Genomic DNA, 19,935 nt, shown 5'->3' on the forward strand with positions numbered 1-19,935 from the left:
TGATTTTCTTTGAGAAAGCTGAAAGAAACTTTCTCACTGAGTTTCTGCATATTGCCCTGGCCCTTCCAGGTCATCTTCTACCATCTTTGCAAACTCTTAATCTCTCCAAAGATCTGTGCAATCACTACTCTCAGTTTATTTCCTGGCAATGAACTTGATAACCAGAAACTCCCTTCATTGCAGAGGCCCAGGGAAACTTGAAAAATAGTTACTTTGCTGAATGGAAAAGACTTAAGTTTTGGATAGAGTTGGGCTAAGGACTATATTTGAAAATTTGTTCTCTTTAAAAATTTTTGCCATCACACTTGTAGTATTCCAAAATGAGTTTTCAAGTTTCAGAGGTACGAGGACATTTGCAATACCATGGACATTTAGGTATGTTGCACACGATAACTGTCAGCATGCTGCTCTGGCTGGGAGTGACTATAGCTTTGCATTTTATGTTAATACTAGTTCTGGATTAGGTAGACATATTTTAAGCATTTGAAAATTTATTTATGCAGAAATGAATAACTAAAAATCTATTAAGTGCTCAAAAATTCTAAAATTAATAGTAAATCCCAGATTGAAAGGTGTGTAGAATTTTATTATTCCTAAGAGTACGGAACCATTTAGAAAAATAAATAGGGAAATACAATTAGTGTAAATATTAGCTTAAATGGTTTTACATGAGTATTTTACCAGACCTTTACAATAACCTAGGGAAGCATGTTTGACAGATTATCAGTTTCCTCATTCTACAAGGAAATTAAGGTTAAATAATGTAAATAACAAGCCTATGGTCACACAGCTGTAAGTAGAGATAGACACAAATATGCGTGTTCTTAAGTCAAAAATTCAATGCTCTGCCTAGTACACAAAACAGACATTTTTGTGAGCCAAAATAAAACTGACCTTAAGTAAATAATATCAATAATAAATTAGAGCACATAATTATTATTACAATAAGGATAAGGATTATTACTCCAAGCTCAGAAAATACAACCATAAACATCAGGTTGTTGTTGTTTTTTTTTTTAATATACTGATACAAAATGGGCTTGAACAATTTTATTCCTATAGATTAAGCAAAAAAGTGTACAAAAACAGGGGACCTCCCCGGCAGCACAGCAGCTGAGCGCAATGCTGTGAAGCTGTCCGCAGCCTCTGCAGTGCTGGTTGGATTCCAGGCTGAGCAGGGAGATTCCCAAATGGCATGGCAGACCTCTCCTGTCTAGCCCGCTGCTCCCCTCAGCAGGGTGTTTTGGTCCTTCTGCCTGTTCTGCTCCCTGCTCTGTCTCTGGTGAATTCTCTCACCTTCTCGCACCTCTGGCTTGTACCGCAGTGCTTGTATAAATAAATAAATCTTTAAAAAAAAGTGTACAAAAACAATAAAGAATAGTTGTAGCCCTTTAAAAATAGATTGGAAAAAAATGCAATAAAGTTCCTTTGGCCTTTGGAAGGAGAGAGAGAAATTGCATTTTTCCCATGGCTAACAAAACTGCTGAAAATGGGTGAGTAGCCAATTTTGATAAGATCCATGACTGGTAGTGCAATTGCCATGATTCATCTGTGATTTTTTTTTTCCTTTCCAAAATAGGGCCTGAAACAAAACTAAAGACTTAGGAAAAAAGATAACAACTCACATTTTTTTAATCCCATTTGTGTGTGTATATGTGTGTGTGTGAAAAGGAACTTATGATAGATTTAGGATATACAGTAAGTGATCTTGAAGATTATTGTCCTGCTCTTCTTCCTAATTTTAGAGAGGAAGAAACTGAAATCTCAGGAAGGGTTCTTCAAGTAGTTCATGGTAAATCTAGGACCAAAATCCAATTCCTGTATATTAATAATTGTGATACAATACTTTTTCATAAATTCTTTGAAAAAAAAGGAAAATTTAGGATATGTGTTTCTTATTGCTTATTAAACGTTTTGCTCATCCTTCTTTACTATAAGGGGTATGTAATTTGAAATTTGACATAAAACACAACCTATGAAGCTACCTGTAGCCACTGCAGCACGGGTTCGATCCCTGACAAGAGAGCAACACACCTGGTGAAACAGACCTCTCTTGTCTCACCCGCTGCTCCCCTCAGCAGTGTATTTCAGTCTATCTGCCTGTTCTGTTTCCCACTCTGTCTCTGGTGAATCCTCTCACCCCACCCCACACATCTGGCCTATACCCCAGTTCTTGTATGCATAAATAAATAAATCTTTTAAAAAAAGAAACTACGATCAACATTGTCAACATAAACTTACAGTCCTTAGATATTTAGCTCTGGAGCACATACATCCGTAAGTTATATTTTAAAGTGCTACTTCCTTATTAAACTTCCAGTTCAAAATAAGCTTTGAATACTTGAGAATTAAAAAAAAGGGGGAAATTCCAAAGATTACAGGGAGAAAAACAAGAGTTCTATGTTGTCTTCCTTGCACCTGTTGGGTTGGACACCATTTAGCCAAAGACCTAGAGGATTTCGCAAATGAGCTTTTCTGTTGAAATCTTAAGTACTCAGTTCAATGCCATTTTAAAAAAAGATTTATTTATTTATGCATACAAGAACTGGGGTACAGGTCAGAGGCGCAAGGCATGAGAGGGTTCACCAGAGACTGAGTGGGGAACAGAACGGGAGGATTAACTGGAATGCACTGCTGGCTGAGGGGAGCAGCGGGGAGAGACAGGAGAGGTCTGTTGCACCATGTGGGTAGCTCCCTGGCTGGGAGGGGATCGAACTCATGCTGCAGTGGTTGCCGATAACTTCATAGTGCTGCCGCTTAACCCCTTGTGCCACCAGGGAGGCCCCTGGAGACATTTTATTGATGGTGACAATTGGAGGTGTGTGCTAGAGGGCATTTTGAAATGGGTTGGGTTTTTGTGTGTGTGTGTGTGTGTGTGTGTATGTGTGTGTGGTTTTTTTTTTTTTTAGCAGAATACAATCTATTTTCATGTTGGGAAATTTTGGTTGAGATAGAGGCAAATCTCCATCAGCTCTAGGGAATGGTAGACTCTCTGCATGATGCCCCCAAGCCTACCCTCTCTGCTCTACAGAGTAAAAACACATAAAAGGAAATGAAATAAATGAACAGCTAAAACATTGTTTTTCTCTTCTCGTTTAGTTTGTGATTTTTCAGAAGGAAAATTCTTGGTAATCAACTCTCTTGCCCTCCCAAATGTTTCATTCAGCACCAAGAACATCTCAGATGTCCAAAGACCAGCAATGGCAGTAGCAGAACAAAACTAACAATTTCTTCTCACTAACTTTGCGACAAAGCAAATCCAGCTCCACATCTTGCTTGGTTAGAATCTTGGACACATAATATGAGCTATTAATATTTATCTTTATTGACTCACTACAGTTTTAAAAATCTTTCTTTTCTGACTCATGTGAAAAAAAAAAAAAAGGAAACCTCTCTTATCAATGCTTATTCATCACTGCCATATGTGGTGCTAAATTATTACAAGAAAGTGAACTCAGTCTGGACAGTGAATATTAATTTGTTGCCTAAAATCTCTTCATTTTTGGATCTCAGTGTTACCTTCACAAGCATGTCTTTTCTTTTGATGAGGGCTAGAAATTTTGAAATATAAAAATGGAGAAAACGGGAACTGATCAGTGGGATCCTTCTTTGGGTCAAATAATATAAGCTGAATGTGTCAATGTGAAATACAGGTTTTTAAATAAAGCTCAGAGGGCAGTGGTGATCTGTTTACAATCATGGTCTGCAGCTAGTCATGGCTTTAGCACTTCCAGAAATATTTATTTCTAAATGAACATGAAAAGTAAATAATTTGTACAATGACACCTAAGTAGCTGGTAGGACATGCACATGGTGTAATGATTGTGATAGTGGCCATCTGTTTGGATCAGGCCAAAGACTGAGTCCTCAGTCCCTCACTGACAGACATAGCAATGTTTCAGTAAAGATCTCGGCAGGGTAATTGAAAAACATTTAATAAAGAAACTCTTCATTGTAGTATAGACAGGGCAGAAGATAACCAGCGAGGAGTAGACTACCCAAAGACTAGCAAAACCAGGGCGTCATTGCTCTTCATAGATCTTAAGGCACAAGTGGAGGAAATGGTTAGTGGAAGCCACTAACTGTGGACGAGGTCTACCTGAGAGTTCCTGTGACTTTTCAAAGACGGTGCAATAAAAGTGTAGTGACTCAATGAGGAGCAAGCAAGAGAGGCAATGTCCTCTTATATTCTTCAGTCTCCTAATAGTGCCTGCTATTAATCAAACTCAACTGGAAGCCATAGGACAAGGAAACCACTTGATGCAGTCAGTGTAGGTGAGTCTTCTGGGACACAGAAAAGAATCCGTGGGTCCTCTGATCAGTGGGTCAAAGAAAGTATGGTCAGAGCAGCTCAATTTGCCCTGAAGGAGGCAGTAAGCTTCCAGGGGGGTATGAAGCTTCAACAAAATTTCAACAAATAGCAAGGTAATGGGCTTCCATTTCTTATAAAGTGATTGAAGCGACTGGGCATCTGAAAACTGTAGTGACTGCTGTTCAGGTAAGATTTGCTCTGGCTAAGCATAGGGCTGGGTGGGCAGGCATGCTCTGTAAGAGAGAGGCGCCCAAATTCTAGGATTTCATATTCCATACATTTTTTTTCTGCCACCAATCCTCGATCCTATGATGACAAAGGCTGAAAATACCTTTCATGCCTAGGATATATTCAGATTTGCCAATATTTTTAATATTAATCATATGTAGTAATTTTAAATAAAATGTATACGGCACCGTGGAAAGTCAATTTTACTCATGTACCTTAAAAACAGACAAAACTAACAAATTAATAGTGAAATTTTGTTAGAATACTGCTGAATGGTATTTATTGCTCTGATACTAAAACTCAAAGTCGATAAATAAAACATACAAGTTGTATTGTTGGTAATGGATTTTTATGGCTAGACTAAAATCTAACAAACAAAAATAATAACTATAGACTAATATCATTAAGGTGGGGAGTGAAAAAATAATGTAATGGCTCAAAGAATACTCTAAGCCAAACATTAAAAGTACTTCTGGTAGATTCACCAAACATTTATAGTAACAATTTCTTTTCATTCATGTCAATTAAATGAAATTTAAATTATTAGTTTTATTGGTTAACATTAATATTTACCCCCAGGTGTATTTGCTGCTGAACAGATAGAAATCACATCTCTAAATAAATGAGAAATTTATGTCTGTTTTATCATCTAAAACATGTACCAGAAGACCTAGTTCAGAATAGTTACTAATACAGAGATGATGTGAGCAAGGTTGTGGTAATACCTCAAATGATCTTGTATGTAGTAAAAACTAGAATGGTTACACCCCTTATCTTTCAGATTATACTACTGTTTTCGGAAGAGTCTTCTGAGATTCTTTTGTGTATTAAAGTTTGTCATTCACAGAATATGCCATAGTCCTGTCTCCATTTTATAGAAACATCCTGCCTTATTGAAGAGGGAAAACAAGGCAAATATGAGTTTGGGGCTATTGCAAAGACTCTCAGCTTTACATAGCTCTGATGGGACAAGCATGTGAGCTTGACCAAAGTCGGCCAATGAAAAGCTATTAAGGTTCTGCTGGTGGAAGGTAGGATGTCAGTGACACTTGTAGATGGAGAACATGGCAGAGGGTAGAAACTCAAAGGATCATCTCAGCAAGGAGAAAACATGCCCTGTCCAGGTAACTGTTAACTGGTAAGAAAGCAGTCTTTGGGAAAGACTGAATTTCTATGTTTGTTTTTGCAGGTCTGCTGAAGACCAGATGACTAATTCTTTGCAGGTAGGTTCAGCAGGAGATTTTTAGGTGCCCATAGGAGCTAAGTAAGAAAAATCCATGCCTGTTTTTAAAAATCAACAAACACAGGGCCTCCCCTGGTGGCGCAGACAGTTGAGCCCAGTTCTGTGAAGCTGTCTGCAGCCTCTGCAGTGCCTGTTTGATCCCGGCCAGCCAGCGAGGGTCCCACATGGTGCAGCAGACCTCTCCTGCCTCGCCTGCGGCTCCCCTCCGCAGTGTATTTCGGTCAGTCTGCCTGTTGTGCTCCCCGCTCTGTCTCTGGTGGACCCTCTCACCCTCCCTCGAATCTCGAATCTGGCCTGTACCCCGTTTCTTGTATAAATAAATAAATAAATAAATAAATAAATAAATAAATAAATCTTTGAAAAAAATCAACAAACACAACAAAACCATGTTACCTTAATGCCCTTCATTCACTTGATGTTCTCTTCCTCTTGCATAGCCTGGGGAGAAAAAGCAGTTTCCCCTTCAGGCTTTTGCTCCATGAACTCCACTTCCTTCTCTCTTTCCAAAGTATTGTTTTTAGGATTGCTTTCCACAATACCCAAAGAGTAAATGGCACCACCTTGTAATACGCCCTCTTAATGCCTTTGTTTAGCATCCCTCACTTGCAATTATTAATTTCAGAGATCATTTATTTGCCTTTCTCCCCTGTATGCTGTATCTCAATAAGTACTGGTTTCAAGTCATTCTTAGTTTCCCTATAATCGCCAGTGTCTAATGTGTGGTGATTCCTGCCTGAATATTTATCATATTCAGTCTCAAAGAGTCAGAATTAATATTTTTAAAGATTTATTTATTTATGCATATAAGAACTGGGGTGTAAGCCAGAGGTGTGGGGGGTGAGAGGATTCACCAGAGACAGAGTGGGGAACAGAACAGGCAGACTGACTGAATTACACTGCTGTGGGGAGCAGCGGGTGAGACAGGAGAGGTCTGCTGTGCCATGTGGGTTGCTCCCTGGCCAGCAGGGATCGAACTCATGCTGCAGTGGCTATGGATAGCTTAATAGTGCTTTCTTTAACCCCTGTGCCTCCAGGGAGGCCCTTGAAAAATTTTCTTAAAAGCAATAGTATTTGGCTGCCAAGAAGCTGAAAAAGATGCACAAAGCATCTTTAATCCAAGCCAAATCTGGGACCCAGCTCTGGTCCAAGCATTTCCCTTCACTTTATGCTATGCCGTCCATGACGGAGGGGCCAGTAGGCAGAAGAATCTACTTCTTAGCGCTTTATGACCCATTCCTGAACTGCCAGTGTCAAAATGCGGTTTCATCTCTGCTATCCCTGAATGACAGACACGTAGTTTCTCTGATTTTTAACTATTTCCTTGAGGTTTGTTCAAAGTTGAGCTGGTCAGTGAAGCATTCCTGAAAATGTTTTCAAAATGTTACTCTCCAGCTGCCGTTATTACTTCCTAGCCTCCACTTCCCTCTTGTTTTTTTTTAATTCATGAACTTCTTACCACTTCATATTCTTGCCATTTTTAAAAATTTATTGCTTTTCTCTGTCTCCCTATTCAAAATTTAAGTTCCAGGAACACTGTGGTTTTCGTCTCTTTAATTTACACCCGTGTCTACAGGGCACATAGTAGGCACTCAATCTATAGTTTTTGAATAGGCAAATGAATGGATTTGAACACTGAACAGTTTACATGATACAATGATTATAAATACCAGTCTCGACCCAAATCTGAAAGGCTGTTGATGGTTGATTGACCTTATGGTTTCATTTTTAATTGCCCCGCACTGGAACCCTGGATTCTGACTGGAGAGTAGAGAGTCACTTTATGAGAGTCTTGGTAAAACCAAATCACCAACAAACCCTAGAAATATGACCGCAGAATTGAGGCTACTAGAGGGGCATGAGGAGCAGGAGAGCAAAGTAGGGAGGGGCCCAGTGGGCTCTGGTGGAGGACTGTGGGTGCCTTTGATGGAGTTTTGTAGAGTGTGGGGTCCTTGGATTCACTCTGGGAAAGGTGTCACCAGAGCTCCCGTTTCAGTGGCACGCGGCGAGTTTCCCAGGCGAGTTTCTCCATGAGACAGAGACATTAGTCATATTTAAAGAACAGGTTTATTAGGGAAAGGCACAGGTTTGCTGAGAGAGGCCTGCATGGTTGCAGGCGGGCGGCCTTGAGGAGAGCTGCCTCTGCTGAGGGAGGTCAGTGAAGGGAGACCCCGGCATGATACGGGTCATGGGCAGGCAGGAGGCTGCTGCCCTGCAGAGGGAGAGAGTTGGTGAAAAGAGGCACCTGAATAGTCACAGGTGGGCAGTGGATTGCTGCCCAGAGCCTGTGCAGAGACAGCCCTGATATAGTCCTCTTCTGTTTGGGAGGGGTCACTCCTCCGTGGAGTGGCCCATTTGTTGCCGAGTTGGGGTAACTAGGCAAAACTAGGAAGGGACCAGAGATTCCAGGGTGGGCCCAATCACCTTATCTTTACCCTCAGGTCTGTGCTCCACTCCCTGTAGCATCTGATCCTGCTTGGGCCTCATGCCTTGTGATAAGGCACTGGTGACTGAGGGTCACGACCTCTACAGCTGGGTTAATGGTCATGTTATTTCCCTCGACCCCCACCTCCTTGTGAGTCGGTTCTGGTCTTGGGGCACCTCCTTTCCAGTCTTTATATTCTTGTCCTCCATCACCTTGGTGACGGGTGTGGTTACATAAACCTGGAGGGTATGATCCTATACCTCTAAATAGTATTATAAACCAATGTTACTTCAATAAAAATAAATTTTAAAACAATGAAAATCTTTTAAAATATTCTAATATAGTTACTGTAATTGGGTAGATTGGCAGAGTCATATTCTATGGTAAGTTAAGCAAATAATGACATTTAAAATGAGTCTTTAAACTTTTTTCAACTTAAAAGTCACTAAGAATTTCAAAGTACTACAAGAACTTTGTTGACTTCTCTTTACCCTTTGTTTACCTCTTTAAGTGGAAAATTTGCTCTCTAGCCTTTGCAGTGTTACCTTTGTGGTCTAATGGATGATTTTGTTGAAAGCTGCATAATGAATAACAGTGACACAACAGAGCAAAACCAGGTTGTGATGGCTACAGGGGAATAAAAGAGGGCAGAGAAAACCAAAACCTAGTATTTTCATCACCACTCATCCTTGCTTTCTCGTAGTGCAGTGGCTGGTGACATAAACCCCTGTGGGTGTCAGTTCTGTCCGTATAAAATTTAACTTTATCCAGATATTTTCTGTCCTGTGTGGTGAGAGATTAAGGCATCCCATTGGCAGGATTAAAATGAACTCACACATGTTCTTGCTGATCCTTATTCCTTTCCCCTTGCTTCCCTTTCTTTATTAGCTAAACCCCATTACAATGCAAGACATAAGTGGAGGGAGCCCATACCTTTGTGCTGTTCTAAATCTCAATGAGCATGGCTACAATGCTTCACCATTAAGCCTGGGATTCACTGCTTTCTGTCTGCACATACCTTTTATCTGGTTGAAAAAAAATCTCTTGTTGTAGTTGGCTAAAAGTTTGGCTTTTAAATATAAATGGATGCTGATTTTAGCAAAGACTTTTCCAAGATTTATTGATATGATTATATAAGGTTTGAGTCATAGGGCAAGTGGATGGCTTCCAGGGTCAGAATAGAATAGGAAAAAAAGCCTCGGAGCAATAATGAAGGCTCCAGAGATAAGGCCAACAAATTCTAAAGGGGACTAATCACCCCTGTACCCCAACCCCTCTCCAACTAGGGGCAACAGGACATTTCTGGACAGGCACAATAAAGAGAAAAGGACTCTAAAATAAGGGCTGGGACAAAGACTTAATTCTGTGTGCAGAGACATCAAGACAGAGAGAGTGAGTCCACCGAGAACTAACTCATCAGAGACTGATGGGGCTTTAGAATAATTAGGGGAGGAAGGTGTCTATTCCCTGAGGCACAATTCCACTTCCACTTCCCTGCCTGCCCTTCCTGGCCTGCTTCCACCAGCCTGGAAGTCCCCCTTTATTTCTGTCCCTTTTCTTCTTAATAAATTTTCTCTTATATCTATTTCTCTAAACAAATTTGCCTCTTTTTGCTTCTTGCCTGAGCATTGATGGAGGACAAGAATAGAAAAACTGGGAAGGAGGCCTCACAAGACTTAAAACCCGACTCACACAGGAGGTGGGGGTTGAGGGGAATAACATGACCATTAACCCAGCTGTAGAGGTCAGCCCCTCAGGCACCGGTGCCTTATCACAAGGCATGAGGCCCAAGCAGGATCAGATGCTACAGGGAGTGGAGCACAGACCTGAGGGTAAAGATATGGAGATTGGGCCCACCCTGGAATCTCTGGTCCCTTTCTAGTTTTGCCTGTTACCCACCATTGGCAACAAATGGGCCACTCCACGGAGGAGTGACCCCTCCCAAACAGAAGAGGACTATATCAATGCAGTCTCTGCAAAGGCTTGGGGCAGCACTCCACTGCCCACCTGTGACTATGCAGGTGACTCTTTTCACCAACTCTCTCCCTCTGCAGGGCAGCAGCCTCCTGCCTGCCTGTGACCTGTCAAGGCTGCCCACCTGCAACCATGCAGGCCTCTCTTAGCAAAACCTGTCCCTTTTTCCTTTCCCTGATAAACCTGCTCTTTAAATATAGCTAATGTCTCTATCCCGTGGAGAAACTCACCTGGGGAACTCGCCATATGCTGCTGAAATGGGAGCTCTGGTGAAAACTTTCCCAGGGTGAACCTAAGGATCCCGCACTAACTCTACAAAATGACGTCAGCATCAGAGAAGTTCCTGCTGCAGCCTCCTGAGGCACCAACCTGTGTGGTCCAGTGGCTGGGACTCACCACTGCCACTGCGGCCTGGGATCCATTCCTGGCTGGGAGACCAGGCCTGAACACCTGACATTACGGTACCAGTTTCTTTTTAATTTGGTTATTCTGTTAATTTACACGAACTGATTTTCTATGTTAAAATACTTTTGCAAATTTGGGATATCTTGAACCAGGTTCTATGTTTTATCTTTTTATATATGACCGCATTCAGTTTACTGATATTTTATATAGATTTTTGTTTTCATCTATGTCATCCACGAGTTTGGTGTGTAATTTTCCTTTCTTGTTCTGTCCTTGTCATGTTTGGGCAATAGGTCATTTTAATCTCATAAAATATGAGTCGGGGCGTGTATATTCATTTTTTTTTTCCTTCTCCAGAAGATTTTATGTATCATTGAAATTACTTGTTCCATGTCTATTTAGTAGAAATTGCCATAAAATCATGCGGTCCTGACTACTACATGTCAGTTAAAATAAGAATAACAACATTTTTAAATGACATACCAAGTGCTGGTGTTACAGGGCTGGGTGGAGGGGTACCCCAGAACCCCCAAATTTGCCTGCTCTTAATAAGTTTTGCCATTTGCTACATCAAGACAGGACATACTGTAGTGCTTAAGACCGTTAATGGAAAGGAACTTTAATACAATTAGTGTGCAATAAAGACAAGAGAAGGGAAAGAGTAGATAAAATGGTTTCCAAGTTAAGCACCCAAAGTGACCCATCCCCTCGTGGGTAAATGCCCAGCCAAACAGGATTGGGTCAAAGCAGGGCCACTGAGACCCAAAAAAGCTTGTCACAAGTCTAGAGCCCCTTCTGGTGGGGACCCATAGGGAAGGTGCCAAAGGTCTCTACAAGTCTGGAAGGAAAAGAGCAAAATCAAAATCAAGAAAATGGTGACATATTAACCTCTTTATGTAACTCTCACCCACATCTCTTCTAAGTGTCTCCTTCCATGTCCCCCAAGACTCTGGCACAGGTCCAAGGCCAGAAGTAAGCACAGCTTCTTCACGTGTCTCTCTGCTCCACGTGCCTCCTCCAGGTCTCCTTCTGGCTCCTTCCTGCTTCTTTCCTTCCCCAGGCTCCTCTGCAGCTTCTTCTCCTCCCTGCTCACTCCCTTCTCCCTTGGGTGGGGCAGGGAACCTGGAACCTCCCCTTTCCCTGGGGACCACTCTGTTACACTGGCAATGATGTGGAGGAAAGGGAACTGGCAGTAAAGGTACAAAATGATAGTCACTTTGAACTTCTTACAAAATTGTAAATTTCTTACAAAATTAAACATATGTTTACCGTAAAACCCAATAATTCCATTCCTTGGGATTTACCCAAAGAAATGAAAACAAGTGCACACTAAACTAAATGAGGATGTTTATTGAAACTTAAGTCACAATTGCTAAAAATCTAGAAAAAATCCAATTATTTTCCAACAATGTCATTTGACCTTAAATTCCCCAATATTCACTGCATTATCTTGCCTACAAATGTCTCTAAAAAGAAGTTCGTCCTCATTGTCTTACTTCTCATTCGTGAGTTTATCTACAGCAACCAACTTCTCGCCTCTACCACCACACTAAATGTCTCCTAGCAGGGTCGCCAAATGGAATTATTAGCTCCCATAAACCTATTGCTCTATCTTCATCTTACTGCTCTTCACCTCTTGGCCAGGATTCAGTCATACTAGACACATCCTTGCCTAAGACCTGACTTCAGTCCTGCCGCCTACACTACACATTTTCAAAGTAGTTCTGTTCAAGGGGGCCATCTCATGTACCTTGCTTCTTGGCCCTCTATCTTGTCTCCTCCAGTGAAAGGAATTGCATGGAGTTGTTTCCTTAGAAGTGTTGAGAGATGTAGAGTCAGGTGGAAAAGCAGAGTAAGGTCTTACTTTTTTACTTTTACATGTATCTGAAGGACAAATTGAACTCAGAGCTATAACAAATCCTTCATCCCTTATCACATCCCTACCTGCTCGCCAAGACAACCACTTTCAGCCCCGCTGTCTTGCATACAACTCCATATTTTCAAATAACATGTTTATGCATCTATTTCCTGATTTTCAACCTTAGTCATTATTTATTGAATTTATATTATGATAGATGAGGATTTATGTCCCTGGCCCCTGGCCCCTTTTTCTCCCTTATTGAGGTATCAAATCAATGTTTACATTGTACCAAATGTTTGAAGACAAGTTGGATAACAATATTGCATTAATGTTGTTTTTCCTGAATTTGATAACAACAATAAGATTATATAAGAGAATGTTTTCATATTTGAGAAATACACACTAAAATATTTAAGGGTGAAAGAGTAGGATGTAATATCCTGAAGTGGTTCAGAAAAATTTTATAGAAGTTGATATTAATTTTTCAAATGAGCTGGCCAAGTTTACACAACTAGTAAATCAAAGAACTAGGCTTAATTTTTTTTCTTTCTTGCAGAAAACATAGTTAACATGACTCTCACCTTAAACATACATCTCATCGTAAACATACATTCATGAACATCCATATACATCATAGATATTCCTATGAAGTCTATGCAATACTATAAGCTAGAAATATATTTCTAAACTCTAATAAGTCAGATATTCAATTACTGTTTTCCTGTCCCAGTCAGTCAGCCTAGCTTAGGAAAATTTCTCTCTCTGTGTCTCTCTCAACTTCTCCATCTCTTTTCTCTCTCTCCTCCAACCTCTCATCTCCCCTCTCTTATTTTATCTATCCATCTATCCAAATATCTACCTAATATTTCATGAGGTAGATCTAGGTTCCAAGTCATATTTACTTTACCTGAATTTTCAAGTATTAAGTCAAGAAATCTGTATTTTAAGAAAAAGCCTCTCAAAAAATTAAGAATATTGTCGAAACCCACAAGAACAAAGAGGGTGGAGGAGACATTGCCAGTTGAGAGATTTTAATGAAACTTCTGGAGATGGAAAGCGTACGGAGGTGTAGAAACTGGTAAGAAACTCATAAGGTCCAGTGAGGGTCAGTGCTTTTATAAAGAGGAACATAGAAGAAAAGCGTGATGTGTACCACAAGCTCAGATGCACCAACGTGGTGACAGGCGGGCATAAGTTGTTGGTTAAAAGCAGGAGGAAATTGGATGAAAATCTGTATTTGGAAGAGTCGACCTTCCTATCTCCCACTAGAGCAAGCATAACCGGGGAACCAGATGTCTACCTCCAGATAGGATATTAGAGCTTTTATCTCTTTAGAAATTCAATGGCCTCAGATAAAAGACATTGACATTTGAGTGCCCATTCTGTGTCTATCACTGTACCAGTCGCTCCCAGAAATGTAAAAGTGCTTCAAGAGGAACTGATTTATAGGAGAGCTCAAACAGACTTTGCTGAAACAATAAAGAATAACAATAAACTATAGGTATGTGCAACTTGCAAAGGGTTTTAGATCTTTTTCCACTGTGCTCCCTATTCACACAAATGTCACCTTCCCAGGGAAGGCTCCCTAGAACAGTGCCCCCCCACCCTTGGGACTTCCCCCCTCAGGCTTTATGGAGATGTTACTGACATTGTGTAAGCTGAAGGTACAATGTAATGGCTGGTTACACATTTATATTGCAAAATATTTACCATAATAAGGTTAGTTGGCACCTCCTTTACCTCCCATAATTACTATTTGTTGTTATCATTGTTGTTATGGTGAGACTAGGAGAGCTTTATTCTCACAGCCACTTTCAAACATGCAAAACAGTGCTCACTCTAGTCACCAACCTGTATGTCATTTCCTAGAATATATTCACATTATTGACAGAAGTCTGGACACTTTGGCCAACATCTACCCACTTCCACCCATACTCCTGGCCTAAGAAACCACTCTGTTTGTGTGAGTCTGATGTTTTTAGATTCCATGTATCATGAGCCCTCATGTGCTTTAACCCACCATCCCAATTTTTATAAAACAAGTTTCCAAAATCAGATAGCACAGCTTCCAATCCTATCTTCAGGAATCAGTAGACTCCATTTCCCAGATTCCCTGGCAGCTACATTTGACCAGCTGAATGTGGCAGAAGTGGTGTGTGCTCCACTGAGACCTGCCAGGTGTGGTCTCCCCCCAATTCACGTAGAAGGAATGGAGTCAGCCACCGCTGTGGACTTAGTAGCCTGCAAATTGAAGGTACCCATTTGGTGTTTTCAGGGCTTGGAATAATGCTTTCTTCCCTTTATAATACCTTGCTCAGATTTTCGATAAATGAGATGTAATCTTGTATTGCATTAAGCCACTGATTTGGGGATTGATTCCCTCAATGAAGCCAGCTTCACTCTAGCTAATACACCACCCTTTGCTGTGTTCTTATCTATCTTAGCAAACAAAAACACAAATAGTTGCACCAAAAGAAGTACAGGGAAAAGCGGTAGACTCACTTTACAACTTGTTTCCTTGTAGGGAACCCTGGGCTACTCGACATCCTGCAGAGAAAGTGCTGGAATGTTTCAAAAGACCACAGAATGTTCATTTCCAATAAGCAACGGATAATAACAGCAATAACAGTAATACCATTAATGGCAATAATGATAAACATTAATCTCTCTTCAGCAAACCCTGAATGGTATTCAAGGGTCCAAGGCCATTGTGACTCGGGTGAGACCAGGCCCTCCTGTGGGCCTTTTCTCAGCCAAAGAGGGGGACACAAACCTCTGAGCCTGGCACACAATAGCACATAGCCTCCTCACTGCTGCTTTTCACAAGAAGCCAGTGGAGATCTGTCAGGGCAAAAGCTTTCTACAGAGTCTCCTAGAATAGGAACGCCTGGTGCTGCTCGCTTTTACTGGAGAGCACCAGGCAGGCCTAATGAAGTCAGTAATTTCTCCTGCCTGCAGCCTTGAATTAGGCCTCATGGTAGAGCTTTTTAGGCTGATAAAAAAAAAAAAAATACACACACACACACACACAACAAAACCACAGAACTTCAGAAAAATGGTTACACCTTATTAAATTATTTGAAATCTCTAGAGTTGCATCTTTTATGGCTCCAAATTGGCATACCTGTTAACTTAAGAGTGCTCAGATTTCTCTACATTTTATTGTATTTAAGACACAGTGCCATCCCCAAACTGAACATGAATTACAAGAGCATCAGGGAAAGAGAGAGAGAGAGAGACTCACCATTTCCCGGCTTAAAAACCTTTACCACAATTAGTAGTTAGTAGCTTTCAGAAACATTTGCTGGATAAGTAACCAAGGTCAAATCGCATAATTTTGCCCCCACCTCCTTCTCTCTTTCTTTTATTCCAGGGTTTTGAGTGCTGGTCTAAGAGCTATAATTTCATCTTTAGGCATATTTCTACAGGCATTCTTAATGAGGCATTTGATTTGTCCAGTCCTGCCTTCCTGAATTCAGCCTTTTAGAGATTTGGGGTTGGGAGAGTGTGGGAAAAAGGGGATGTGGAATACCACCAGGCTGCTGAGAGAATACAATCTAAGGAATCAGAGAGCTAGTGAATTTCTTTTTCTTTTTGCCTCCTAAGCAGGGCTACATCGAACAGTGTTCTACAGATATTTTCCATTCTCAAATATTTATTGCAAGACAATTGTATGCTGTGAATACTCTGGACATGAAAGATACAAACATGAATTTATCTCATTTTTAAAAGCTTTTTAAAATGTGAGATTTGAATAGTTTTGAATTTCTTTTTTTATGAACTCAGCCTAAGAGTAACTAAATATTCTACTTACATTATTTAGCAACTTTGGGCAGGAAAACAAGACAGAAGGAAAAGAAGTCTATAAAAAAGATGGAGTTTTGCCTATCTTGTTTACTTAATTTTGAGAACCTTCCATATGTGCTCCATAAATTCTTGTCCCCATGAGTAAAAGAGTTCTGGGGAAGGAAATCATTAGATCATGGAATCTCTAATAATTGAAATAAAACAGTTGTGCCTAAAAAAGTGAAATGTTTCTGGAAAAGTCAAATATTTCTATACTAAAAATGGGAATTTTTGCTCTTACTGCTTGATGAAATATTTCCAGAAAACTTAAATATTTCTATACTGGGGAGGAATATGAAATTTTGCTCTTGTCACTTGACTTAGCATGTGGGGAGCCACTAGTCAGTTGCATTTCTTTCTAAGTGGAACTGGGAACACAATGTATCTGAGAAATAAAAGTATAAGTGATGCTTAAGTCCCCAATCTATTCCGCAAATCTTGCACTACAGCTATTGAGTAAATTAAGTAGAAATGTGGCAAAAATAGATGCATTTTAATAATGAAATAAATTAAGAAACTATGACCTTTTACTTGAGAAAGTAGGTTCATCAGTATACGCATGAGAATGTAAGTGTCGAGAGCTTCCCCAGAAATTTGGAGACAGATTTTTCAATTCTGTCACTTGTTTGAATATGATAGAGCATTTGTTATCTGTTTCATGGTTGTCGTCGTTGTTGTTGTGTGTGTGTGTGTGTGTGTGTGAGTGTGTGAGAGAGAGAGAGAGAGAGAGATGAATGGGCGGGCAAGAGGTATATTACTTCAAAATATAATTTATTTTCCTTTTTTGAATCCTGGTATGTTGCTATAAGCCTGCTCTTATTCATCAGGGGATTTGGGGGTTCTCCAGTGAAATAGAGTGCAGGAGAATGAAAAACAAACCAAAAAAAGGAGACCTTCCTGAGGAGAATAGAAAGTGACTGGAATTGGTAAGAGATCACAAATTTAAGAAAGAGACTATGTGGTGGAAGTAAGAGTAGTGAGTGATTAAAATAGTGAGGTGTCAGTGGCCTAGCATTTATACCCCATTTTTTTTTAAGAGACAAAAGATGTAGAGAATAGAACCTCCTGGAAGCGACTAGCACGAAGATTCCAGGCTAGCTCCTTCAGAGAGAGTCATCAACAAGCACAAGAGGGAAATTGTGAAGTGTAGGACAAGGTAACCTGTGGAGAAATGAGTGGTCTCGTGCCAACCGGTGCTGGGAGAGATGCTTTTGTGTTTATCTGTGAGGGTTGATAAAACTTACCATCTTGAATGCTGACTCTTCATACCGGGAAAGCTAAAAAGCCTTCCGTTCTGAAGCTAGTGGTTAGAACTCAGCTTATTTCCCTGAACGGACATTTTGTGCACAGTGCAAAGTGTGTTCTGGAGGACTGTTCTCTCAAAGCTGGAGGTTTGCAATGTTGATGTGTGGTGGAAGCTCTAACTTTGGGACGAATGGTGTTTCTTGAAATTGGGAAGGGGGTTGGTGGGTAGGTCTTATGTTTTGTGCTCAGGCAATTGTGCCAGGGTTCAGGGATCCCAGATGAGGGGTGATGGGGTGACCCTGGGGCTCAACACAAACTATTGGCAACACCGGACCAGTGACATCGGTTCTAGAGGCACATTTGCCACAAGGCAATTGAAGCTGTAAAGATTCAGCCTTCCTTCATTCAGATGACCAACATCTTAGATGTGATTCTACTCACCTGAAAATATGAGGTTCCCTTCAATGTTCCTGGTTTGCCACAGCAGTAGATTTCTTGTAAGTGAAGGGGAATGCCAGTCTCCAAAATGACTGAGATGTGATTTCCTGGAACCGCTGATAGGTGGGGATTGAGCTACATTTTAGTAAATTAGGAAAACAACAAAAAAATATATTCTGCTGTTGGTGTGTCCTCACATGCTTGTTTTTGTAATTTTGCTATATATGCAGCAGTCCATAAAAATACATAGAATTGTTTTGAAGCTTTCAGAATTTTATATAAATGGTATCATGCAGTTAAGAGGAGTAGGATGAGGGAGTAGAGCTGTATGTGCACTGTGTTATTTATTTAAAAAAAGATCTGAAGCAAATATAGTAAAATGTTAACATTTGTTAAATCTGGAGGGTGGATATACAGGTGTCGCATAAGCTTTTATTCCTGTACTTTTCTGTATGTTTGAAACATTTGGTTATTTTTTTTTTTTTAATATAGGGACGTAATGTTTCTGGGCTCTGAGTGTCATGAAATGTTTAATACCAGTTTGGCTTGAAATGTTTGCAGATTGGTTTGTTGCAAGTCTTGAGGTACTTTAATGACTTGAGTTGGAGCCTTGTCTATTTAATGACATACTATGTTGCAAGGTGAATATGTCCCAAATGGGACTCTTGGACTTTTACCACTACATCTGGTTTCCACTTTCCATTTTAGTTAAAGCACACCTATCCATTCAATTACTGAGTTCAGAAACTTAGGGATTCTTTTTTTTCCCCTTTAACTTCCAAATTCACAGATCCTTCCCTTCCCTAGTTCTCACTTGAAGTCCCTCATTGTACTTTTTTTTTTTTTTAAAGATTTATTTATGCAAGCACTGGGTACAGTCAGAAGCGCTGGAGGGTGAGAGAATTCACTAGAGTGGGGAGCAGAGCAGGCAGGACCGAAGCACACTGCTGAGGGGAGCAGCGGGCGGCAGGAGAGGTCTGCGCACCATGTGGGACCCTTCTCCGGTGGCCGGGGAGCAGCCGGGGATCGAACCAGCACTGCAGAGGCTGCGGGCAGATTTGCAACCCAACGCTCAACCGCTGCGCCACCGGGGAGGTCCTCCTCATTGTACTTTAAGTAGACATCCAAACCCTTTTCATCCTTCATTAACTCCCATTTTTGCTTCTTTCATAGGACTTTCTGCCATTTCCATTTATTTCTCAATATTGATAGATCAATTACCTCTTGTCATAGGTGTTTGCTGTCCAGGATCTAAATTTCCCACTAATAAATCTAAGTCTGTTTCCACCATACAAGTTTAAAAATGGTGAATATTCACTTTGCAAGAGCCCTTGCATCTTGGACGCGTGACCTAGACTGTCATTCAGATCACTTGCACCACTCTGACTTTTGAAGCTAGTGATGAAACAGGGACTGCTCGGAACTGACTTTGATGAGAGTAGGAGCAGCAGCGGTGGTTCACCTATTTTCCAAAAATGGCATGGACCAAGGCTATAGTGGAACTGGTCTGCTGTCTAGTCCCACTGTGGTGGGCAGTCCAAACTCGGGTGTGTCTCTCCCACAATGGAATATTAGATGTTGTTGTTGGACCAGGGCATGATTTGGGACCTTGTTTTCACTGTGCAGACCTGGTTCCCCAGATTTTTAAAAATGATTCTATGAGTAACCCACACAATTGCTTTCTAAACAAATACATTCTCTTTTTTAAATTTCTTTTCCATTTTAAATTATTTAATATGTTTTTATTAAGGTAACACTGCTTTCCAACATTATGTAGGTTTCAGGTGCATAATAACTCATTATTTGTAGGTGCCACATTACTATCTCCACCAAAAGTCTAGTTTTCCCCATCAACACACAATTGACTTCCTTTCCAATTAAATTAACTCCAGTTGGTTTCTGTTTGCTTGTCAAGATTAAGACTAGAGTGAGACAAATGAGGCATGTGGGACACAAAATTT

At 40.6% G+C, this 19,935-nt stretch overlaps 1 long non-coding RNA gene across 1 annotated transcript in view; it reads right to left on the minus strand.

Moving 5' to 3' along the window:
- The window catches only part of LOC119252574 (uncharacterized), a 38,423-nt gene extending 23,425 nt beyond the window's left edge, over nucleotides 1-14,998 (minus strand). Inside the window, exon 1 of the long non-coding RNA XR_005126850.2 lies at nucleotides 14,948-14,998. This is a non-coding gene — a long non-coding RNA (uncharacterized LOC119252574). The remainder of the gene's footprint in view (nucleotides 1-14,947) is intronic.
- Nucleotides 14,999-19,935: the final 4,937 nt, after the last annotated feature.

Source organism: Talpa occidentalis, unplaced genomic scaffold (genome assembly GCF_014898055.3).
Source record: "Talpa occidentalis isolate TD23 unplaced genomic scaffold, MPIMG_talOcc4v2.1 talOcc4.10, whole genome shotgun sequence".
NCBI lineage: Eukaryota > Metazoa > Chordata > Mammalia > Eulipotyphla > Talpidae > Talpa > Talpa occidentalis.